The 26,015-nt window shown below is 45.4% G+C and overlaps 1 protein-coding gene across 1 annotated transcript in view; it reads right to left on the bottom strand.

Annotated features, from left to right (window-relative positions):
• The window catches only part of JCAD (junctional cadherin 5 associated), a 62,397-nt gene extending 47,720 nt beyond the window's left edge, over positions 1-14,677 (bottom strand). The window contains exon 1 of the mRNA XM_032982607.2: positions 14,554-14,677. The gene's annotated coding sequence lies outside the window, so the exon portion shown is untranslated. The remainder of the gene's footprint in view (positions 1-14,553) is intronic.
• Positions 14,678-26,015: the final 11,338 nt, after the last annotated feature.

The following is a 26,015-nucleotide window of genomic DNA, read 5'->3' as shown; positions in this document are numbered from 1 at the left end:
GCGTGGGGTGGCTGGGGCTGTGAAGGGATTGGGTCTTCCAGGGGGTGAGCAGCCGTGGTGGGTGCTGTTGGGGCTTTGGGGTGCCCTGTGTGTGCTGCTGTGAGGAGAAGCAGGAGTGTGAGACTGGCTGTCCCAGAGCATAGGACCCCAGTCCCTCCCGGGGCAAGGGTCCTACCGCTGCCCTTTCCAGTTCGGGACTCCCAGGCCAGCAGAAGACAGGAGCGGGGGGATTTCTGTGACTCTGGGGTTCAGTGGCCCCTTTGCAGCAGGTTTGTCTGAGTGTGGGATGAGGAAAGGAGTCAAAAGGTTTCCATCTTCAAACTACAGATGGGCTCAGTGGGGACTGAAACCTTTTTTGGGGTCTACTTAGAAACCAGCGTGATGTTTCTAGCACTTTATAAGAGGAACCTCATGTGTTCACATTAATATGATGAAAATGTCATGCAGAAGGGTCCCCAGGGACTCAGGCTGGCTTTAGTCCATCCGTCCACCCCACGCCTAAGTCAGACCTTACAGATGTCTGGATAACCTGTTCGTAAAACCCTCTAATAACAGAACCTCCACAGTCTCCTGAGACAAAGTATTTCAGCATTTTACTACTCTTACTATTAGGAACATTTCTTAAATCTGTCTTAAATCTTTCTTAACTCCCTCCCAGCCAGACCCAGTACACCACCTAATTGAAATTTTAGCATGTGGCTGCTATCTACAGCAGAGACAGAGAGCAGTTTATTTACTTTCTTTCTGCTCAACCCCTTATGTACCTGAAAGTCATTATTTCTCCCTTCAGACATCTGTTCTTTAATCAAGCCCAGTTTAACCTACCTTCCTGCACATACTTGTGTACACCTTTCTTGAGGAATAGCATCCCTATCCATAAAAAAATCTGTAGCTGAAATCTCACACTAACAGGGGGAGCTGAACAGAGGGAAGGGAGATGTCTAGCACGTTGTATTTATATTTCTGTGCTCCACAATGGACTTTGTTGGGGGTTTTTTGCAACAGTATGACGTTATAGGTACTCAGTCAGCCCGTGACCCATCACAACATTCAGAGCTGGCCAGTAGCCCAGGCAGTAACCCCCAGCCTGGCTCAGGGACACTGGACATGTGTGTTCATCGCTCCCAAACCGCATTTTAAGGCTTTTCAATCCCTATCTCCAGTTTGTCATTCCTGCAACCTACATCTAGCGCAACATCTACCATACCTGCAACAAACATTACTCTATTTTTCCATTGCCCAAGCTGTCAGTGAAAATGTTAGTTACTTCTGGGATGAACGGAGGCCCGCAGGCTCCCATTCAAGGCACTCCCCTAGTCAAAATGGAAACACTGACACCTTCTACATACAACTTTGTAATGGCTTCACCCTTCCCATAACAGTTTTACTCTGACTCCATTTCTGTTGCTTGCTCATGGAAGGGGTGACACTGTCAGGGTTGGTAGAAACCAGGAGGAAAGGGTGCTGGGGTGAGAGTGCACCCACTTACACAGCGGGCAAAGCCTGGGGTGGCACAGCAAGTAGCCCCCACAGGGTAGTGGGTGTGGGAGCTGCAGCCTGCGCCACACTGCGCTCAGCAGAGAAGTGGGGGGAGAAACCACTCAGAGTGTGGGCCCTGCTCTGAGAAAGCTTTGCAGACCCCGATCTCGGGGTCCCGCAAGGCTGCACACAGGCTGGCACAGATAGGGCTTCAAATGGGCCAGGGGCTCTGCTGCGGCAGGGCAAAACGTGTAAGGGGCTGGGAAACACGGTGTAGGAGCGAGGTGCCTCCCTTTCAGCTCATGCAACTCAGTTCTGCCACTGTAACAAATATTAGCAACCTCACAGTGATGAGAGCTGTGCATATGGCTGGCCGCCTCCAGGATGGCTACGTTTCTACATGTTTCTACCTCATGGACCCTTGCATTTTTTGCCAAATCCTACCCTCTGCAGAGGGCACAGACCTTGTCCTGTACATGCACAAGTTTCTAGTGAAGTTGTTAGTGCAATTAGAAAAGGATAAAAAGTACCTCTGATGCAATTGCTTAATCTCCTTTTCAAAGGCCAACATATAATACAGCTGGAGACACATTGCTGGAGAAAGAGTGGTCCGTGTACTGGCCTAGCAAACACCTCCTGAACATTTTTTAATGTGACCTGGCAGCAGACCAGGGTAAATGGCATGTTCTTGTTCCAGTGCTTTGGCCCTAAGTGTGTATTTCAGAGGCTTAAAAGAACAGTCAATTAAATGTGATAAACGAGGCCATTTGTCACCAGCATTTTAGCTTTTCTTTTAAAGTATAAAACGAGATAATGAGCAGGGCTTGAAGAAATCCTTTGCAGTGTTGGGAGCCAAGGGCACATGATATACAGAACGGATTTTCTGCCTCTCCCATCATGAGAATGCAATCTGACAATACTCCCCCTCATGACACAGAAATCAGAGACTATGTTAAGAGAGGGGAAAAAATCACTAATGGATGAAAAAACAGTGACATGTTGCAATGAAAATAAGAAAAGAAATGTACTTAGTTAAGGGCAAATCTACCGCCATTGCCAACTTCTCATTGTCACTGCTGGTCAATAGGAACACTAACAGAGATAGCTGCATAGTACCGTTAGCTTACAAAAAAGCCTCAAGTAGCATAGTTGCCAACACTTCAGCTACTCAGAAAGATGTCATCAGGGTATGCATCCAGGGGCAGGCAGTGGCTGATGGAAAAGATGGATGACCCCTTCCCCCAGCATGGGAGAAGGGACATGACTGTGATGGGCTATGGGTCCTGCATAGCATGGGAGTCCCGGGGATTTGGGGCTTCAGGTGGTGGGAGGATATTCCTCCTGTAATGCCCACAGGTACGTACAGCACACTGGGACACCCTATTCACTGACAGCCATGTAGGCAATGCAGTAGAGGTATGTAGTCCATAGGAGTGGTGGCACTTAGGTGGTATCCGCATTAGTGTGGGTTAGTATCCATGGTGGGAGGCTAGAGCTGGATCTGGATCCAGAGATGGAGTGTTTCCAGCTCTCTCTTAAAAAATAACACCTTTCTTTCTGGCAGGTAGCCTGAATATGTTTCCTTCTGTGCGCTGTCCTTTTCTGTCACATGTGTCTAGGAATTAGGAAACATTTACTCCAATGTGTGAAACCTCTCTGCACCCGTGGAAAACGAACATCTTGACTGTATTGACTGCATTTCACATTGGTGTGTGTGCCACCAGGTCAGCGTTACTTCTGTGTTTTCCCATCTCCCCTCTGTATCTACCCAGCTGTGCCACCATAGTAAGAAATTACTCTTTTTTAAAAACTTGTTTTCTCAATCAATCATTGGTTTATACTGAATACATTGAGGCAGGAGTGCCAGTAAGTATGATTGTGCACAAGCATGAACAGATATTTAAGGAGATGAGAACCGCTGACAGTTTGTCTCTACAACCCATGTTTTATTTATGTCTGTACTGTGCTGTCTTGGCAGCATTTGATTTAGTCCTGGGATGAAACCCCTGTCTTCTTGCAAACATGGACAGCTTCACACATGCCTCTGACATTAAATAAGCAATACACACAGTTCACAGAAACATGTATTTCAGGAAAACTACCCAGATGAATCAGCAACAAGAGGTATTGATGTAACTCAAAAGACAAAGAATTAAAATTGTATTTGCATGAAAGGAGGTCACAGTCAGGTACTAAACAAGTAAACACCAAACATGCACTTTAGTCAATGACTCAGCATCAGGTTAGCCTCAAGTCAATGAATTTTCAGCTGATAATGAATTTTGTGCATGGCCTTCGATGCGGGTCTGCATGGAACTCTGCCCTCCTCAGCACCCCAGCGACCCAACAGCAGCAATGTGTGGCCAGCTGCACCTGTCTGAAGGTTTCCAGCACTCATGGTGGCTACCACATTAGTGAGGTCTGTGCCCAAGGGGATATTTCAGATGAGGCTTCAAACGGTAGGTCTGGATCGTGTGCTGAATAAAACTGCTGGTAAGAGTGGTCTGTCTGTCCCTGCCTAGCCTGGAAGCAGGGTCAGCCCTAGCCCACAGATTGCCCTGGCTATGGCTTGTTGAAAGGGTGGGATAATCCTGCCGAAGCCCTTGGTGGGCTGCCTGTTTCCTTCCAACTCGCTTGCTTCCAAAAACAAATTCCTGCTGCAAAGGCTCAGGTCCTTTCAACTCCCCATTCCTGCCTGTAACACTACCCCTTTTGAAAAGGAGATGAACTGATACAACTCAATGAACTCAAAAGGAAAAAGATCACAAATAATTGTTGGAAATTATTTGAAAGAAATATCTCATAAAACAACATCCTAAATCAAACAGAGAGGTGAATGTGTCAGAAGCAGTTAGCTGCAAAATGGTGTGTTTTCAAAAGCACAGTGACTTACCACAGGCAGGCAGTGGAAGTGTGGGAGTCGATGCCAACGCCTTTCCCTTCTTCACATGCAAAGCCCGGGGGATTGCTGCCTGCATCACGAGGCAGTTGTTCAAAGGTGCTACCACCATCCATTTCACCAGCAGTGTGAGAGACCCACCACTGAGGTCTCTAGCTATGGCCCAAGGAGTAAAAGCTCCATCCTTTCTGCAGCAGAGATTTGCTGGCATCCACCTCATTTGTCTGGGTTAAGTGAGGAAGATATGTAGGAGGAGGGAGGCCTCTGACTCCCAAAAGTTCAATTTTACAGTTTCAGGAAGATAGTTTCTTTGCAAACACTTTTCATGGTTTTCTTCCTCCTGTTATCTCTACATAAAGTTGAGCATCTTTAAAACTGCATTAGCCTCCCTTAGGGAGACATGTTTTCAGATCCCTTCTCAACACAATTTGGAGCAGGGACATCAAAGGCAAGGCAAATCTGGTACCCTGTTAAGTTGGATCCATCTGGAGCTAGTCTGGGCAGTTGGAGCTTGCCATGGTGTTCACATCTCGAAATACTTGTTTATCTAACTGACAAGAGAGTTATTTAATAGGTTATGATGTCTGCAGTTTTGTGTAAACAATTTACAGTGCCATGATTGATGCTGGGTGCCATTTGGAGAGAGACAAGACTGACTGTATATACTGGGCTGCAGTTTGGAGAGTTCAAGCCCATGACTGGGCAGTATTATACCTAATAAATAACAACAGTTAATCATTTGGACTCACGTTGTTTCAGTGTTCATGAAGCCACAGAAGCATGGCCAAATTAAACCAGTGCTTCTTTGAACAGACCTTGGCCATGAAAACATCAGGGACCTCTTCAGGGGTGCCTGGTACAGTGGTCACAGTGCCCGGCTCTGCTCTTGCCCCATGGCTATGCTGTCCACAGCCCTCCAGCACTTACTGGGCAGAAGGAAATAGCTAGTTTTGTGGGTAGGACAGCCAGCATGGATGTGAGACATTGCATTTCAAGCCCCTTCTCCAAATCTAGGTGGGTGGAGGTTGGGAAATGTGTCTCACCATGTCCAGAAGGCATCTCCAGCTCCTGCAGGAATTTAGTGAAATGAGTGGCCTTGCTTCTTCTGGCACAGCTTCAGGTAATGGTACATGGGTGGGTTTCCTCGGTCTTGCATTTTTCAGTGTCTTACCTCAGATCTCCAAGGGCTTCCAGGAGGAGATGGTATTTCTGCTGCTGTGCTTTGGGTCACATAACCAAAGTCCTTTCTCTGGGTGAATACCTTCCATTACAGGTGTGCAGGGTAATGAGAAAAGCCTATTCCTTGGCAGAAGAGGTGTTCCCACCTCCAGTGGCACAACACGGGAGTGTAATTGCTGTGGCTCATGGGTGCATGCAGCCCAGCTGGTGAGCCATACCTCCTGTAGGTAAGCACAAGCCCCCAAGAGACACCAGAGCAGAAAAGAGAGGGCATGGACTGAAGTCCAACTGAGAGGAAGTCAGAGGTTTTTGTTCAGTTCAAACTGCAAACAAGTTGTTTCAGTTCTGAACCATAAAAATGTTTTGCTTCTGGAATTAAATGACCTGGAGATGTCTGAAAAAAAAACATTTTCAAGACCATACAGCTCCCTCACATTTTCTGCAATTTGATTTTCTGTCCTGATTGTATACAAAGACCAGGGTATGACTCTCAGAAGTTCCCATGAAATGGTAACACTGGGCCCAGTGCAACCATGTGCAATGCAGGACCTTTGCGAGAACTACCACTGAAAAGCAAAAGCCTGGAAGGAGAGGAAGAAAGAGCCCTTTCTTGCTACCAAGCAGCTATTCAGCTTGACTAGTACAGGCAAGAAAATAAAAAAAAAAAAAAAAAAAAAAAAGATTTAAGAACTTTATTCTGGAAATACTCTTTCGGACACATTCACTGTCAAAGGTCTATGCCGGATGATGGGAATAAAGAATGGGAGGAAATTAAATGGAGGGAATTGACCCTAACACTGACGCAAAATGGCTGGGTGGATGCAAGATGGATAAAGCCTCCACAAACCCATGCAGAGAAAATGTGTTTCCTCTGAACAGAACAAAGTAATGAAGTATTGATTTGAAATTATTGAACTGTGACACTATATCCATGTTGCTCACGATGGCCTTGTCTGATGGAGAGAAAAGTACAAAGAGGTCTTTCCAGTTCAGACTGGAAAAAGGAAAAGGATGTCTGAGGCAGACTTTCCACATATTGCATTCACCATGGGACGAAAGTAATACTCAGTGCCCTCCTGATGTTCAAAACTGTTTCTGCAATCATCCTCAGCCACCAGAAAAGGCTAATTGATCCCCCAGCTTCACCAATAACATTTGTTCTCAAAAGAATATATCTTTTCATTTAGTCTGTTGAAATTTGCACTCTGAACAAGAAGGATCTGGAGCAAAATGCAGCCTGCCTCTTCCTCCTAAGGGACCCTCTGGAGACACATTGCACTTAGCAAAGCAAGTGAAGGTTTCAGGGGGACCTGAGGGACAACAGGCTGATGGCACCGCTCTCAGTCTCCATGGAAATATGCCTTGATGTAATTAATGATAAAGAAGTGGGACAAGAATAAAAATGATTCAGAGAAGCTCTGATACTTCTCCCCTGTTTAGTTCCCATGATTAAACCCACACAGAGCCTAGAACAGGGAGATGAACCTCAATTACAGCTAAAGAATAACATAACGAATTATCTCCTTTGCACTTACTTTAGCTGGTGAGTAATCCAATTTCTACCCAAATCCATGTTGACTATGGAGATTTTGCCAATATCTGATTCATCAAGATTCTGGAAGAATGTGGAATTAGAAATGCAGAAGGACTGTAGCTCTCCACAACTTACTCTTAAACACTGATAATTTCAGGCAAACTTTTTAACAGATTTAACATTAATATAACCAATTCTTTGGTGAAAGTTCACCTTTAGCTAAAATTAAATGCAACAGATGGCCTGCTAAGTGAAAAGTTTAAATCCTCTCTTATATACAATATACACATCTTTTTATTTTGGATGGTGAGTCCTTCTTAGATTTGTGGACTCCAACTGAATAATACAGAGCATGTTTTATGTGCCATGCTCAGAAAATGCCCAGAACTGCTGGTTCTGAAGTTATAATTTAAATATTATTGAAAGGAACCACCAGCCTCAACCCTCTGGCTGGCAAGGGCTGCAGGGAGTTGGCATCCCTGTGTTTCCAGCCTCAGCCATTGTGTGTATGTACTGGTAGGGAGAGATGGCTCTTAGAGAAGTCCTCCTACATCTGAAAAAAGCCTTATTCCTTGAAGTTATGGGGTTGTTGAGTTCCTGGGGCAGAAACAATATGACTGCTGAAACTCTGGGAGCTGCTGGCATGATTTGAGGGCTGGATCTGTATGCCCTGTGAAGCAGGCACCAGATTTCTGAGCTGAGGCATCTGCAGCCCCAGCAGAAGGAGGTGCTGGCCCACAGCACAGCAGTCAGGCAGAAAAGCAGTTCAAATAAATTAAAAAAAAAAAAAAAAAAAGAAAATTGGGGGTCTTTTATGAAAGGAAATCTTGTACAGCAATTTATAAAGAGCTCAAGGGATGTTATTGTTTAAATAAATATTTAAGGGAGATTCCTCTCAATTTAAACACAGTGAGCTGTAGCATGTGGAAAGCAGCAGTGCCTGATTACATATACGCAAGAGGCCAAAGCAAATTGTTATGAACAACACCATTTTTGCCTCGTGCCAAAGTGCAGCAGAGGTACAAATCCTGGCAGTCCCAGCAGTGGGTGCATGGTGCAGAGAAGCCATTATGCAAGAGCTGTTGGCATTTTGTCTGACGAGATGTCTGGGGATTGAGGCAAGCGCAGGGTCTAGCCCCGCGGGTGGTAGCTGGCCTGGCGGCTGGCGGCCAGACGTGCAGCAGCAGGACTGTGCTCCCGAGCAGAAGGGGACAAAGGTGGGTATGGATGGTCATGCATGACCCATCATGTACGTTGGCTGGTCTTCAACACGCAGTCACAGCCGTGATACTAGAGTGCTGTACACTGCACATGGGTTCACTTTAAAACTCTGATTGTTTTGGCTGAGGCTCGGGGATGGCAACTTGGGTGAAAGTTTATTGTGCTCTGTGGCTACTGAGCTGCAGTCAACTTGTGCGGTGAGCTTGGCACAGCCAAAGCTCAACCCTGTGTGCTGTCAAGAGGTTTGATATAAGGAGGTGCTTTCTGCCCTGCAGGTAGAAAATGTCAAGGGCATAAACATCCAACTGGCAGTAGCAGAACAGAAGAGAAAACAAGAGAAATTCACTGCTGAGAGAAAAGACATCTAAATAAAAGTGAAAACATGCTAAAAGTCTGTAAGCAGTTAAAAAAACTCTCAGTGACTTTAGGGTTATTAGGAATCCATGTAAGTCATAAGTCTCACATATAGATTTGGACTCTGGGATTCACAAGGGTGTTATAAATTAATTGATAGAAAAGGAGTTAAGGGAACCCACGATACTCAACACAGGGTGAGAAACCTGAATTTATGTCTGAGTAGGGGTTTCCCAAATGCTCTTTACCAGTGCAAAAAGCTGGAATGCTTATCTTCCTCACCCTATTCTAGTCTCCTTCTTCTGAAAAAGGTAAGGCCTTTGCCTTATCAGAAGTTAGTTCTTCTTTTCTGATATGACTGTATATTCAATCCCCTCCTGAATTAAAGTCACAAGCCAATAGAGCACCAAATAAATCACTTTTCCAAAGTGTCCCTGAAACTGAAGAATTCTGTAAGGGTCACACAGCCCAGGTGACACATATTTCATGTCATTTCTGAAGACATGGCAGATCCCCTGTACTAAGTAGGACATGATTTATATAGGAGAACACTGTCTGAATTATAAAGATGGTTGCTACAAGAGTATAGCCAGGGCTGTATCTTGGTAGGAGACAAAATCTGTGCACTCACTCATGAACAAACTTCTTTGATGTTTCACCCTATTCCATGTCACTGGATAGCAGAATAACATGAAGACAAATTTATATCTGGGGTGGAACTGCAGAAATGTAGTAGGCTTCTCTCAGGGCTGAGATCAATCCGGTTCTCTCCAGCCATGGGATCTGGAGACCTCAGTGGAAGACCTGGCCCACACAATCTGTGGAGACACCGGGGTCTGCAGAGTAGGTCAAAGCAGATCATTTGGAAAAAAAAGCATTACTTTCTGAGACAAAATAGCTCATGATTCATGACTATTTGGAAACAAATGAGAAATAGGAATTACACAAAGGCCCCATTTTGTTCAATGAGGAACTGCAGAAGTAACTGCATGTACTTTAGTTTCCAGCAAAGGCTAAGCCCCAAGGCACAGTGTTGTGATTGTTAAACTAGTCATGTCACACATACTGGTTTAATTCAGAACAAAACTATAGGAAGAGCATTATGGGATGTAGTCAGTAGCTAGCTGGGAATAGAGGTGGAATAGGAACAAGATCTGAGTCTCAAGTAGGTCAAGCGATTCATCAAGCAATGAAGGTTTTGGGTTAGCATCCGTGAAGTGACCTCACTCTTTCTCTGGGCTGTGTGCAGTGAAAGGAGCTGGCTGGACCAGCCAGGATTGCCGATTAGGAAGTAGCAGCTCTTCCAGAGCAGTGCAAGAAACCTTATACACAAACCTGGCTGCTTCATTCGTGATGTTTCTCCCCACAAGCAATCATCACATCAAAGCTGTAACAGAAACAGCTTCCTGTATTTATTTATTTTGTGACAAATTCTGCAAGGACATCCCCAATAAGCATCTCCAATCCTTTGATTGTCAGTCCGTCCGTCCATCCATCCATCCATCCATCCGTCCATCCACTCTCATCCAGCATCAAAGTCCAGGGCACTGTTTGCCACAATGTCCAGAAAAACACTTTCTTGTTTTCTTCCACGACAATTAGAGCAGAAGCTTGTAAGCATCCACCATTCCTTTTCCTTTTCAATTTCAGTTGTCCTGCAAATCCCTGCTTAAAACTCCTTCCTGTGACATCCTTGACAAAGGTGAGGCTGTTGTTTTGCATCAGGCACTGCCTGCCAGACTGGACAACACCATCTCACAGCTTCTTAGAACTCCTTCATGTCCCAGAAGCTGTCTGCAGGCAGCTCTGCTCTTCTCACATTGTCAGCCTCTGTTCTTCTGGTGTTTGTTTCTACACACAGCTGAGTCCTGGGGTGTGTGGGGGGCTCCCAGGAGCTAATGAAGACGATGAAACTTCACTGCCTGGCTTTGTGGAAGGAGAGGCTGTACAGGATGCTCTGTAATCCATAACCATAGAAGTGAAGGAAACCACCTCCCTCTGCCACTCCAGCAGGAGCAGAAGCAAACAGTCTGCATCTCCCCACCTTTCAATGTGGAAATCACGTCAAGTGGCAAAATGGAACCCTGACATTTCACCATCTGTCTGCAAATGTTGCATATGTATTGCATACAAAAATAGGCTGTAAGAATACTGTTAAGACTGAGAAACCCATGAGGCAAGGGTTGCCAGAATTAGGCCTCCCCTGTGCTATGTGTTATGATATACTTGTTAATTAGATGATCACACAGTATTTTGCAAGAGGTCTCAGCTTTATCCCATGGTACAGGATGGACTGTCTTCACTGGAAAAGATGTTATATAGAATTTTGCTCTTTCCTTAGTGTTCAGTGTGGTACTAGGCTGTATTTGCTACACAAGTCTTCCTCTGAATGAAGATGACTGATTTTCCCAACCCTGGGAAAATTTCAGTGGCACATCTCCCTGTAATATCTGGGTGCTTCACAAGTGTCTCTGAGCTCTGGTTCCTCTGTCAGGGGTGTGGTGGTGCTTTAGCCACTTGAACAAAATGGAAACGGAGCAAAGAGACAGGCATGCAAGCAACCAGCTTGATTACATCAGGCGCCATTTTATCAGGGGTCTGGCTTGGTTGCCCATCCCAGCTGCCCCACAACACTGTGACCTTCCCTGAATTGAGACCCGTGACCACATCCACCCTTGAAGGCTTCAAGGGTCCCACGCCACAGAGGTTCAAGGACATGAGCTGAGACCAAGGGGTGACAAACAGACATGGCTGGGGCTGTGCAAGTGTTCATCATCAGGTGGCACAGGACATGCTCGAGGCAGAGCTCCCATCAACTCCCATCCCAGGAGTGGACATTCAGTACCAGGGTCTTACAGCATGTGCAAGCAGGGGGGAATGCCCCACAGCTACTGACTGCAGATTGGGGAAAGCCTTAACAAGAGCTGGCACAAAAGACCCTGCATGGAGAGCAGGAATTAAGCTAGTTCTGCAAGGCAACATTCATATTCCCAGAAAGGGACCACGGATGGGGCAGCTCAAGTTTTATGTCAGGCTCTGGCTTGTCCAGACTCTCCTTATGGCTCACACTTTGACACACACCTCCCTGCCCAGCTCCCGAGTCCCGTGAGCCCTCGACTCCTCACTTGCACCATGTACTCCCCTTCCCAATCCCTTTCCATCCTTCAGCTTTAGCATCCCAATACCAGAACTTTCCTTAGCCCAGCATTCCCACAGTCTCTGACTGTCTCCTGGCTGTACAGGGAAGGTGTCAAAAGAAGAGTATTGTTCCCTGCCTGCCTTTCCATTGCCCAACCCCTCTGCTCTGAGCAGCATTACGGGGAGAGCCCAGCTTCATCCTTATCCTAGAGCAGGGGATGGCTCTTGGGCTGCAGCGAGGGGACACTGATAGCCCAGGACCTGCAGAGCTGCGTGGAGGCAGCAGGAGCAGCAGGAACATGATAGCACCAACTGGATGCACAGGAGCATTGGGGTCAGCACTGGGATCTGCCGGGATGCTGGGCTGAGCTCGCTCACGCGGGAAGGAATATCAGCAGATTTTGACTACTTGGACCTAGCACAACCCTGACAAGTTGCTATTTTTTCCCTTCAAAGGCTGTCTCTAAGCCAAATCGGAGGAGATTTACAAAGTTACAAAAAAAAAAAAAAAAAGTTTCAGTCCTAACACAAAGCTGCCAAATTTCAGATCTCTACTCCAAAGTGCAGAGGGATAAGAACTATCCAAGGAAACGATCACCAGGTTCCCCCCCTCCTGTTTCTTCCTTTCTTTTTTTTCCAGTTGGACAACAATGCCTTTTTCCCTATGCTCATTCTTGGAAATGGCTGAACAGTTTTGGATTAAATTTTCCAGAAAAGAACTTAGCCCAAGGCAGACAATCAAGTTGGAAGAACTCAGTCTAAATGGTTCAAGTCTGGCAAAGTTATAAGCAACTGTGAATGCGGTCTTACAGCAGGATATGTATGAGTAGTCTTAATCATAGGAGCTGTGTGCAATCCCACCTTTGACGCATTCAAAGTTATAATAGCTGATGATGCTGTTCCATTCATGTGCATTTTATCACGATTCAAATATGTCACAAGTAAAAAAGTCTTAACTCAGTCATCCCACTAAGTCTTCCCACACCCTTTCCTACTGAAACAGCTCTTCCCATTTAACAATTGGTCGTACAAAAAAATACAGTTCCCTCGCCTCCAGTATTTGCATTTGAGCTTCAGCTTCTTGGATAGAGGCAGCTGATGCTAAAATGGTATTTCTCTCTGAACTAATGTATTCAAAATTAATAAAAGAAATAAAGCAACACACTCCTCTGGCAGGTTCCCATGCATATTTTCCATAAAAGTTCATTTTTCCACAAGAACAAATTGTGAGTATGTGGGGGATTTGCACTGAATCTTGATATGGAGCTTAGAATTCTTGGCACTATTTGGACGTTAAAATGACATCAGCTCCACTTTCTATACTGAAATTTTATAGTTGCTGCCTGACCGCATTTCTTTGTTCTGTGCATATTCTCTCTTCTCCGAGCTGCCTCTCTGCCACAGCGTGCTCTACATGAGCATCATGAAAAGCTGTGTGTTTGTATTCCTTATAGCCCTGCTTGCTCCTCCCTGCACTGGGCACCCAAGTGATAAAGCGGCATTTCTTCCACCAGGACAAAGCAGCATTGTTGGCTTAAGGGACGAGGGCACCTTCGCCAGCCAAGAGGCTTCCCCGCAGCATGGCAGCTCTCTGCTGTGAGGGACCTGGCATGCCAAGCAGGGTCCTCCTCTTTTCTCTGGAGGAGCAAAGGAGTGGAGTGTGTGCTGATGGGGTGACACAGCTGTGGGACAGTAGGGACCAGGGGAGGCAGGGCATTGTGAAAGCATCCTATCTCACTCAGGGAAGGGGGAGTGGAAAAAAGAGGAAGAGGAGAGAGAGCATCTCTGCATGGGAGACAAGGCTTCTTCCATCCCTGGCAAGGTAACATCTGCAGTGGCATCTGTTCAGGGAGAGTGTAAGTGCCCCCTCAACACACACACCCACACCCACATTGCCCCATGCCTTGGGGCAGGGAGGGGCAGCATTTTTTTTTAATTAAGCAAAAATCTGAGTAACGGTGTTTCTGTATTATCCTGCTGTGTTTGAACACCATGTTGCAGGAGGACTGATTTGGTACTCAGGATCCCCCGTGAACCACAGCACAGGGAGAAGCAAGAGCGTCAAGGCTGGTGGAGTTAACAGGCTCTGGCACTGGGAGTACAGTTCTACAGGCATTATGCTTGTTTCCTGGATTTCAAATAAAATGAGGATTCAAGGAAAAGATGATGCTTTCCTGCATCCCCTGTGACTTGGAAAGCAATAAGAGCAAATAAAGGCAGTTAATTATCTGGCACGCCTCATCCAAACATTTCTGAAAGCACTGCTCTGCTGTTACTGTAAGAGTCACGCTGGAACAGCATTATCATGTACTCTGTAAACAGCCAGTGCCATCCACCGGCACAGCCGCAGCCTCCCACATGGGGATTACAGCATCTGGACAAGCCCAGGAGGGACTATACCTGACAGTCAACAAAAGCCAGTTTTGCTTTAGTCTGGCTTGATGGCAATAGTACCTGGGTTTGTTATTTCCTACATTGCCTTCCTACTCAGCCTCTCTAACGCGTGATAGAGAATCATTGCTGCTTGCTTCTCTGTGCAAGATTATAATTTCATCATTTCACTGTCATATGGAAATAGCCACAAAACCAGATTAACAGTTAAAGATTGTGAAGCCATTTGCCAAACACTTCTTGCTCTATAAACAACAGCATTTTTACAATTGCATTTGCAGCAGCATTTTTGCAATCACATTTATATGCTCCTTTACAAGTACATGCAACCGTATACAGAATGCAGAAAAATCTTTACCTTGCATGCCCAGAGAAGAGAGTCTGGTTTCCTCTCATGGATCAGAAGTAGGATGAAAAACAAACCTGAGAAAGACCCTCAGACAGACTCATCTGCTGAGAGTTGTCTAAAACCCAAGCCTGCTCCCGCTAGCAGCTCTAAGTTTGTGCTCTGAATAGAGGCTGTGTTATTTTAACCACAGGATTTCTAGTCATGGGGGAGGAGAGATGGATTAGGTACGTTTGCAATCTAATGCTTCACATTTACCTCAACTGAAATGGACTACTTTAAGCCTGATGTAAATAAGTACTGCTAAAATATAAATTTCAAGAACCCACTAACCAATTATGCTTAAACTAACATGCTAAATAACTGTGGAAAATTCCAGAGGAATAAGATAACATACTTCTGTGTTCATTCCTAAATAAAAGGCATGTGTGGAATTTCATGCTAGATACTATGACAAGTGAGGGGCAGCAGATGAACTGAACAAATTAACCTATGTAAGGTGCTGTACCTTGTAAAACAATATTCCTAGCACCTGTTAGCATGGATTTCAGCAGGCATTCCAGCAATTTGGGATTTCATGGCTTGTAAAAAGTACAGATATGAAGGATTTGAATCTAATATTTCAAAAGAGCAAATAAATCTCTTTAAGCTAATAAGGCAAGATTTTAAAAGGCCATGAGGTCTGTAGTTCTGCGGGAGCACATACATTAGCCTGCTGAACAAGTGCCATCTCCAACAGGGATGTAACCTCGATACACTCCCTGAAGCTCATGGATTGCTACGGACATTGTTAAATGCAGGCAAAATACTGTGCCCAGGACACTGGTTTGGGGTTTTTGTTGTTTAATCCAGCTCAAACTCTGCTTTCATTTCCTGGTTTATGACACTTTGGTGCCGCAGCTGCTGTGGTTGCAAAATATGGCAACAGTCCAAGCTTCCAGGGCCACATCACAGCTGATGGAAAAGAGATATATTAACTTTATGAGGCATATGATTTGTGAATAAAACCCATTCTTAAACTTTGGGCTGAACTGAGGAAAACAATTTGGATGCGAAACACGAGAGGAAAGGGGACAAATTCCAATTTGGCTTTGACAGCAGAGGCTTCAGGAACACAAATTTAATTCCATTTTTAATAAAACCTGGCTCTATAAATAACATTATCTTACACTTACATAACACTTTTGATCTCAAAGCATTCCTGAGTGCTTTGCAGACATAATCATCCCATCTGAAAACCGCGGGCAGAGCTCCCGCCCTGGCGTGGAGGATAGCATCGTCCGGCAGCACTGATGGCGCGGGGCAGGGGGAGGCAGCGGCGCATCCAGTGGCACCTCGACCGGTTCCCGTCCGCCGGCAGGAGCCGGCAGCTGGCTGGGATGGCACAGCCAGCGCCCTGCTCTTGGGGTGCTGGCCGGGAACACGGGGTGCCAGCTCGTTGGGTCACCCCGGGTACCACTGCCTGCAGGAGAGCTCGCTCCGATGTACAGGTCTGGTATCTTTAATGACCAGCAGCGGTTAAGGGTCTGTCACCCAGCTCAGTTCATGGGTTCCCAGAGCAGACTGGGGCATCTCTGGAGATGCTTCTCCTTCCAACAGTTGCACAGCTCGCTCCACCCCAGCTGGCTTGTTTTGGCATTGCTGTAAGATCAACTTCACTGATGTTTCCCAGCTACAGGTTCTACCTCATCCTTGCACAGGAGCCCACAAGGAAAGTAAGGCATGAGAAATGCTCCTGGGGCATGGGCAGGTGTTGCCACAGCCCCCCTGGGGGGACCTCTGGCTGGAAGAGCCCAGGTCTCCCCGTTTGCAGAGATACTGTTATGACAGACACCAGACCTGTGCACCAGCATTGTACACTGCCAGAGACAACTTTTAGGAAGAAAACAACTCATCTCCTTTCTCTTGTGCTCCCTGCTCCACCTGGATGGAGGATTTTGCATGCACAAAGGAAGTTTCTGTGCAGCAGAGGGGTATATTTTTCATTTTTACTTATCTGTCTCGATAGGAAACAGCAAGAGGAAGAGAGGTCAGCAGAAGTTGCTCTGCAGGTTGACCCGAAAAGGGTCCATTTTTCCAGAAAAATTAAAAAAAAAAAGTGGGAGGAGGGGAGAAAACAAAAATAATTTTGAATTAGGTGAAAGCATTTGATCCTAATGCATGATTTGGTTTTTCTAGTTTATCTCTTAGGTCAGACTGTACTCAATTTATAAAAAAATAGCACTTTAAAAACAAACATAAAGGAAATGAAGAATTGCATTTCTAAAATATCAAGGCAAGACATTTCACCATTTCACATTGCTGCTGTTTCTTTAGGATGTGGAGAAAAGTAGTAACAGAGGAACAGGTTTATTGTTGATTTCATTTATCTTCCTAGACAAGTCAACAAATTGGACCCAAATTCACAACCCTGTTCCTTCAAGCTCGTATTTTTTATCCAAGAAAAAAATAATCATTCCATCTGAAACCTTTGCCAGATTTAGGCTCTGACACAGCAGACAGCATTTTGAAGTCGAACACCTGACTATTGATGAAGTTTGTTATTTTTCTCTTGTGGCTTGAGGCAACTCAGACCTGCTCCCTGCCTGACATGTCCTCCTGCTGCAGTGCAGACCACAAGCGTGCCTGCTGCCTCCAAAACAAAGTCAGCTCCACATAGTTTCCTAGAGCTCTTTCCCTCCTCATCCAACCCTAACATTTTGGATCTTAGCTGGAATGGCTGTTTCCAAACTGTAAACAGCAACAAATTATTCCCACTCTGTGAGAGGAACAATCCCTTTCAGCACCCTCTGTGTGATGCTGGCTATTTCTGCACCGTAATCACACTGGGCTGAGGTCTGTAAGCTGCGGTGCTCCCCTGCCTTCCATTAAACCCTGCAGAATAAAACACAGGCCATGCTAGAACTATTCAGGGATTCAATTTTGCATTTCTGTCAAATGGTGAAATTGAGCAACAAATGAAATGAAATGTGAAACAACATGAACTGTACAGTGAAGGACAATTTTGGAGCAGCAAGAACTTGCACAGTGGCCTCCCCTCCTGAGATAATGAGATGAAGAATTCATAATAGACATTGTTCATGGGAAATTACATGTTAAAGGAACCTGAATAGTTGCCCATCTATTTTACATTCTGGGGACTTTAAATCTCCTTCTTTTATGAAGTGGACTGGGAATTAGAGATTAAAAGTTTCTATTTCTTTTGAATTAGGGAACCACTTCTAGAAGTGATATTGCCAATCCACGTCATTAAAAGGTCTTCCATTAGGATTCACATGAAACCACATGATTGACCTAGAAAACACAAGTTTTTTGGGAAAAAAGCCCATTGGGAATGGTAGAAAACCACATTTTCACACTTCTACTCTGCAGTTTTGACATCTGGTACTTACTTCTGTTGTAAAGGAAAGAACATGTTTTCTTTAATCAAAGTACTCCAGGAACTGGGGCCCTGAACCAGCCCCTCCCAATATCAAGTACAATAAGCCACAAAATTGTGATAGTTGTCAAAAATGAAAAAAATTACAAGAAAAAATGTTAATCTGATGCATCTTGAATTATTTTCTTTCTGGATTTCCGTGCTTGCTTTTGTTCTGTTCATTTTCAAAATTATGTCAATTGCAACCATTGGTGAACATGAAACAACAAACGATGTGACAAGCTAAAACTCAACAAGCTTACAGTTAATTGTAAATTGAGCCAGGGAATTCCACCGATGAATTTCACCTTAAATCAAGTGTGCGCAGCTCTCAGTTACGAGCCCAAGATAAAACATGTGGGCGCCTGGTTTGGGGGTCCAGGCCCTGTCAGCTGGCACAGGAGGGGTGCTGGCAATCATTGACCCTACGTGGGCATTTTGCTTTCCCTCTCCAAACCCAGCAGGTCTTGCCCCTGACATGAGGAAGTTCCACCCAACCCACCAAGAAGCTTCTTCCAGTTAATGGCAGTAGGACTCTGACCCCCGTTCAGGGTTATGTGGGACACTGCTCAGTGCAGGCAGCCCCAGGCACCCATGGGGAGGTAGCAGGTACAGGGGACATGGAGCGGGGGTACACCCCAGACTGGCCCCAGGAGATCCAGGTCTGCTGAGCAAGAGCAGGGACATGCTGAGGTGGGCTTGAGCATCACAGCCAGACCCTGTAGGATTTGCCACAGCTCTGGCATGATGAAGAAATTCAGATCAGTCTCCTGGAACGGGTACTTGTAGAGGAAGATTTAATTTTCACAACTTATCACTGCCCCAACGATCAACTTCATTTTACATGGTGGAAACCTCTGAAGTTGCGTTGAATGTTAGTACATGAGTAGTGGGCAAAACTTAATGTATAATATAAACTAGCTGTAGTGGTGCATGCTCCTTTTGCCCCGCAGTGGCGGATCTCAACAAACTGCAGGACTCTGCAGAGGAGCAAAAGTTTAAATGATTGAATCACCAGGGACCAGGTGTGAGCTGAACACCTACTGGGACATCAGCACAGGTGACCTGCTGTGCTCAGCATGCAATAAGGAAAGCTGTGGTCATCTTCAAGCCTGGGGTACCTCACAGCTGTACCAACAAGGGTTCAGTAGCAGCACCCAGGGCTGCCTCAGGACAAGGCAGTGATCTCTCCCTGTCCTTATCTCGACCCATGAGCCTCTCTTTATGTTTTCTTTCCCCTGTCCAGCTGAGAAGGGAGTGATAGAGCAGCTTTGGTGGTCACCTGGCATCCAGCCAGGGTCAATCCACCACACAGATGAGGGCTGTTGTGTTCCCACAGCAGCAGTACTCCACATCTGCACGGACTGCACTGTCGTGCCCACGGTGACTGCAGGTATATTTAGGATGCTGATTGTTAATCCAGACTTGGAGAAACATGTTGCCAAGATGTCCTTTACATAACAAAAGTGTGAACAGAAGTAGCACAAGAGCATGGTGTGCCTCAGGAAGCTGGTGTGCAGCACTTCTGGTGACTCAAAAGAAAAGTATGGTCACAATGATGCTTCCCACAGCCCACAGACTTCTTTCCCACAAACTTGTTCAGCTGCAAGGTGGCAGGATAAAGTCCCTGGTTTAGAGGGTCCATTCAATGACACAGGAGCAAATAACAAAGATACTTGTTCAGCTGGAGGTATCAGGACACATTGTGGAGAAAATGGAGAAACAGCATGCTGAGAGGAAAGGAAACTGGAGTTTTGGAACAGGAACCTCAGAGGTCCTGGAAATAGAGGCTAATGAGGAAAACAGAGTTAGTAGAGTTCTCTGATGAATTTAAGAGAATGTTGATATTCAGGCAAAGCACGTGATGGTTCTTGTTAGGTAATAACAGTGGTTCCTCTTGTCTCTCACATCCCTTATTGCAGGAGCCCAGGGACCTCTGACAGGTCCCTGTATCACGGACTGCAAAATGAACCAAGTTAGTGGAAGGTGCCATCATGCTGCTGATGTCTGGTGGTGGTTATGGATTGACACTCTATGCCATGAAAGCAAAATGTAGAGTCAGCCATCAGGAAGGGAGCGGGTCTGGCCTCACAGCTGCTCCTCCAGGAAAAGGAGTAATTTCTGCTAATGAAAGTAAGGGTAGGTCTGACACAAATTGGAGTCCTGTCCTGTGGCCTATGTGGCTCTTTGGATATTTTCTTACGACATTTCTTGATGATTTCAGCAAGGCACTGGGCAACCAGGCAGCTGGGAGGGGAATAAGTCTCTTTTTAATGCATACAGAACTGCAGCCTGCATCTCAAAGAAAGCTTCTGTTCCCATGCTTTGCCTTCAGCTACTTACCTGCAATTATTTCTGTTACAGGTAGCCAAGTGCCTGTCCAGGCTGCAGTGTGAAAGCCTGTCTGAAAGAAATGCTGAGCTAGAGATACTACTGAACAAATGTAGGTCATGAATAAAACACAGAAAGCGTGGCACTACACCAATGCTTACCCCTTGCACTGCTTGCAAAGCAGTGTTTAAGTTTTTCCTTTGTTTTTTTTTTTTCAAGAAAAGTTATCCTGCATATGATATTATAAGACTTGGAGGACGATGCTTCACCAACCTGTGAGCAGGCATTAATCCAAACCAAGCCTTCATCACGCCCAGCAGCCCTGGAGGAATTTGTTCAAAAATTATAAAGTGTACATGGAGTATCTAATTCCTACTGAGTCTTGAAGCCCTTTGCACTGCTCAGAGTGGGCAGGACAAGGTGAGGCTGTCTCTGTCTTACCACAGTCACACCAGCCCTTGAGGACATGTCCTCATAGAGAGGTCAGGTTCTTCCCTAGGGGTCCCCAGGGGAAACATGCAAAAGGCTCCTAAGAAATTGCAAGATGTGCTTTGAGCTCTTTTTTTTTGGTCTAAAGCAAGACAACTAAGCCAAGGCCAAATCTTGTGCTTTCCAGACAAGTAAAAGGCCTGAATAATGTAGTTTGTCTCAGAGATCAGTGTTTGATCCCCAGACATATAGCAGACTCCTTGTATCACTTTGGCAAGTCACTTTGTGATGGATTTTCATACACTTGGCACTAAAGCCAAGTTGTTACAATAACTATATAAGGCAAGATCCCCATAAGAGCTCATTTCCCCTTGTCTGGAGTTTTTTGGAAGAATTAGCCCATTATTTTACTTACTAAATGGGACCTCAGCTCTTCTGAAAATCTGTCAGTGCTTGGCTGCCCTTAGTTCTTAAGAACTCTATCCCCATACCTCTCTGCCTCCATTCCCAGCTGCATGTTGAAAGAAACCATCTTTCCTCGGAGCCCTTCGTTTGGCTATTCTGTTCCAACAATGAATTCCCAATGGTGAGACCTCTTTCATGTGAGGCGTCCCAACCTCTCTGGCATGATGGGGCATGAACCTCTGACACCCACCTGCCTGCCCCTGTTACACAAATATACACCTTTGGTACCAGGAGTTGAACTTAAAGAAGCTAATTGCACAGAGGAAGGACAGTGGAAAGGGAAATAAAATACCATGTTAGATTCCTCTTTGATATACTTTAATCTCTTGTCTCTTATAAGATCTTGGGTGTTTGGGACCTCTTTCTGTTTTGTATACTCGGAGGATTAGAAGGCACATTTTCTGGGAAAGGCAATGTAAATCCTCTTTGGGTTTTTATGATGAAGATGAATAAGGATGAGCATGCTCTGACTAGAACGAACGTCAGAAAGAGAAAAAACACCAGGATTTCCCAGGAAGTATAAAGAAACTAAGCTTAAGGTTGGAGCAAACTGAACTTTCCTCAATTTTATGGCCACAGTAAATCTGCTTGATTTCTTTCTGAAACTGGTGTTTAGCATAGGATTTCTCAGATGCTGGAACTGCTCCTTTGAGCTGTGGAAACTTACTTACAAGCAAAGCTACAAAGGTAGTTGCACTCAAATTATACATTGCCCCTAGCAGATCAAAACTCATTCCTACCTGCTCATATTCCAGAAAAACAATCCTCACGTTGTTGGTGTGGGTCACTCTCTGATTGGAAGTGCATAATGTTTAGAGATGATGAAAAAAAACAAGGATATTTTTGGCAAAGTTCTGATAGTCAGACTCAAATTTGCACTAAAACCAAAGAGCTTACAGCAACCTTTCCCACCAAAAATTACATGAAAGCATGGTAAAATTAAGGAGAATAACACAGAGACTGGCAGATGAGCTCCCAGCTCCATGCTTCGCAGCAACAACTTGCAGGGTTAACAGGGCAATAGTTTTGAAATCTTGGGTGCATTGTAGAAAGTGGTAAGTGCCAGTGGCTGCTTCCAAAGCCAGGGCATTTGGCACTTTATGGGCCAAATCCTGCCCTGAGTGCAGCTCTGCCAGCCCTGCAGCCCGTGCTGTGGATGTGCCTGCACTAGCTGCTGGGGAACTTACAGCAAAACAGCTGCTGATGGAGTCAGGGTCAGCCCTGCCTCATGGCTGGCCATTTCCATGTCCACAACAAGTCAGAAAACTCACAGGAAGCCACAAGTCTTATTCTGGGCACTGGCCAGTTCAGTAAAGAGAAAGCATCCCAAAAATATTAGCAACTGCATCTACATTATGTGTCTTCATATAGCATGGAGCCACACTCCTGTGCTTGCCCCCTTGCTGCCATTGCAATGCAAGTTTTCAGCGCTTAATCATCATTCAAGATGTGGACAGGGAGGATTCCTGGACAGTGACAGTGATGCAGTGAAATTTCCCACTGAATAAAAGGGTCTATGAAGACAAGAGTTGGAAAATTTACCTGAGCAAAAACAAGGTGCAAATATCTCAGTTGCATGCATTACCCCCTCATATGGATGGTCCTGAGTTTGAGGCTAGTTTTGTTATACTTCAAGTAACAAAATGGGTAGGTGTCTTTACTTACCACCCCCTTTGCAATTCATTTCAGATCTCCACAAAAAAAAAGCAATGTCAGACTGTGCTGGGCTGTACACAGGGAGTGGCCTGGATACAGAGTCTTTCGCTTTTAGCTGATCTCTTCAAATCTGTTTAAGACAGGAGCAGTTTGAAGCTCTTACCCTCTGAGAAATACTTAGCAGCTCAAATTAAATTAATTATGCCAGGTTCCAAAAGATGTGACGTTGTCACAGCAGGGTTGGCAGCAGCCCTAGCCAGCATCCTGATCCCTATTTGCAGATGGGGCAAAAAGAAACTACAACCTGCCCACAGCCCCACAAGTAGATGAATGAGGTATCACAGGCATTTCCTTCTGGGAGCACAACTGGTTCTCTGGTCACAGAGCCAGGGTGCTGTGCCCCACCGCTGCTTGGTGGCTCCCCTTCCCAGTTGTGAGCAAGGCTGCAGGGGAGAGGAAGGCAAGGCGGAGTGCTGCTGAAATTCAGCCCCACGCAGTATTTTCCATGATTGGTCAGGCTTGTCTCCCTGATCTTATTAAAAGTTTTCTTTCTTTTTTTTTTTTTTTTTTTTTTTTTTTTAATCTCTTCATTTGAAGGAGGTATAGTTGCACTTGTATTCAATACTCAGAAACAAAGCTGTTAACCTGCAATTATTCCAGTGGATCTGCATGTGTTGGTATTCCAGAATGACAGAAAGTCTATAAACAGGGTTTATTTTAAGGATTCTTGTTTGAGGCAACGCAGAAAACCAATCTTCCACTCTGGGAAATCTCATGAGGTTTGGAACAGTTTAGGAAATCTCTGCTGTGAGGAAGCAGAGGTGCCTGCTTGGTTTTCCTGCACGGGCCTGGCTCCTCTAGGAGGGCTGCTCAGAGGAAAACGGGGAAGGGGCCTTTAGGCAAAATCAGTTCCTGTTTGCAACCCTGCAACTGGGCGAGCTTCTGTGGAGAGCTGGGGCCCTGGGGTGCAGAGGGACTTTGTAGCAAGAGCCCCCATGGCAAAACTAAGGGTTTTTAACTGCCCTGGCTGCTACAATCTGTCAAAATTGACACATTCCTACAGAACATTCCCATTTTGACCAACTGACATTATCAAACAGAAAAAAAAAATTCAGTTGGAAAATATCCAACCGGATCTAGCCCTCACAATGCACTGCAGACACATCATTTAGGCACCGGAGGCTGGCGTTGCTTTCACAAGGGACTGAATCCAGGAGGAGCCTTAACAGTGAACCGCAGCCAGCGTTGGCATATTAAGATAGCAAAAATCTGTGCATTAGCAAACCTAGGTGGTGCCATGAATAAGATTATATCAAGTCCACATCAGCTGTTGTGGTAATGATGTTAACTCAGTGGTAACACAAAGTCCCATGGAAACCAAGCTGCCTGAAAACAAACCAGCTCCTTCTGTCCCATTTTGACTCAACTGCTAGGCAAAATGGTAGAGAAAAAAATTGCATAAATTAGGCACTCAAAGTCCCAGCTTACTTTTTTACTGCCCCTTCATGCCTCCTAAAGAAAGGCAATATAATGTTGCCTTCATCAATCTGAAGATAAAAATCATGTCTGAATTTAGGAAACCAAAGACCAGAGCATTTTGTTTATCTTCATTTCCTATGCATCTGCAGATATGAGATTAATCATAACACTGCTTTTCAATATGTCACACAAACACGAATCTCAGCCTTTTTGAGTTAAATACCTTGTTTGCTCCATTTTATGGATAAAGAAACAGAAACATGGGAGGTTAAATTGCTGGCTTTAAGAGATGCTGTGGGTCATTGTCAGATTGATGACTCAGAGAGCAACTCCTGACCTTTGCCTGATTCATCTGACTCTGCTACACCAGAAGTGCACAGCAGCATAATTCAGGTGATATGTCTGGTGTTGGCGGTCTTACCAATGCCTGCTCAAAATCACTGGCAAAAACCAAGTTCACAGAATTTAGCATCAAACTAAAGAAAGTCCCTGCCACAGCCAGGATCTGAGCACTGTCCTTCCAGTGACCCTGCTCTTTTCACAGCTTCCCTTCCCCATCTGCTGCAGACTCGGGCTGTCATGGTGTGTTGCCCTCCTCCTGCACTGCTCTCCCACCACGGGTCCCCTGAGGCTCTGAGAAAATTTGGGAGGGGCTGCTAAATATTCAGGAAGCTAACTGGATCAAAATGCAAATCTTAAAAATGAAGGATAACCCTCCCCCTGCAAAAATGTGCCTCCCATCTATCCAACTGACAGCACTCAGGGGATTCTGTGTTCACACCTCATGTAACAGGCTCTGGCTTCTCTTTAAGACTTCAGTTCCTGGAATAATCTGATTATGTGAAAACGCCTGGGCTTATTTAAGGAAAATGTTAGTAGCTGTCTTGTTTGATGAGAAAAGCTCAAAAATATGAAACTGATGGGATAAAAATTCAGGTGGCAAATTAAAAATCTGTTGTGTAATTTCATTTAGCTCACCCTTCAGCTTGCCCTCACTCATGAGGTGCTCTCTCACTTCTGAGACTTTCCTCTGCGTGTTGGGAAGCTCTTTGAGCCACAGGCCACGTGCACTTCTTCCATGAACTACAATTAACACAATATATTAATCATAAGTAAGCATCAGGATAGACTGGCACCCCGCTGCTGGACCGGTTGTGCTGGAAGGGGAGATGTCTGCACCAGGAGTGAAGTGTGAGGTGTAAGACGTGCAGCAGGAGCACTGCTTTGAACTTGTCAGGAGCCCACTTGGTGAGGGCAGTGGGCACAGCACAGGGGTGTGCTCCAGACAGACAGCAAGGTTGCACTTGCCCGAGTACCTCGTGGAGGTGTCTCCTGAATACCAGTCCTGCCTTAAGCACAGCCAAAATCACATCCTCTCGCCTATAAGAGGAGTCTCTGACAAAGGAACATGTATGCTCAATCCCTTTTTTCCCATTTTGGCCAGACACAAACACATTCCTCTTTCATTTTCCCCTAAAGCATTTGCTTCTGCATGCTCAGCCAGTGGTCACTGTAGAGAAGAGCCAGCAGTAGATGCGGTGTAAGCAGATGTTGGCATTAATGTGCTGTTCGTCTTCAGAGGAGTGTGGTGCTCATGCTGCACTGGTGGCATGTTGTGTTTCTCATCAGGCTCCCTGCTGGGTGTCTCTGTTGACCGGCGCCTTCTGGGCTCGCAACCCCATGGTGTGAAGGCAAG

The sequence above is a fragment of the Tyto alba genome, unplaced genomic scaffold, assembly GCF_018691265.1.
Source record: "Tyto alba isolate M040663 unplaced genomic scaffold, T.alba_DEE_v4.0 Super-Scaffold_38, whole genome shotgun sequence".
NCBI lineage: Eukaryota > Metazoa > Chordata > Aves > Strigiformes > Tytonidae > Tyto > Tyto alba.
The sequence above is the reverse complement of the archived record's forward strand: the minus strand, read 5'-3'. Positions and strand labels throughout refer to the sequence as shown.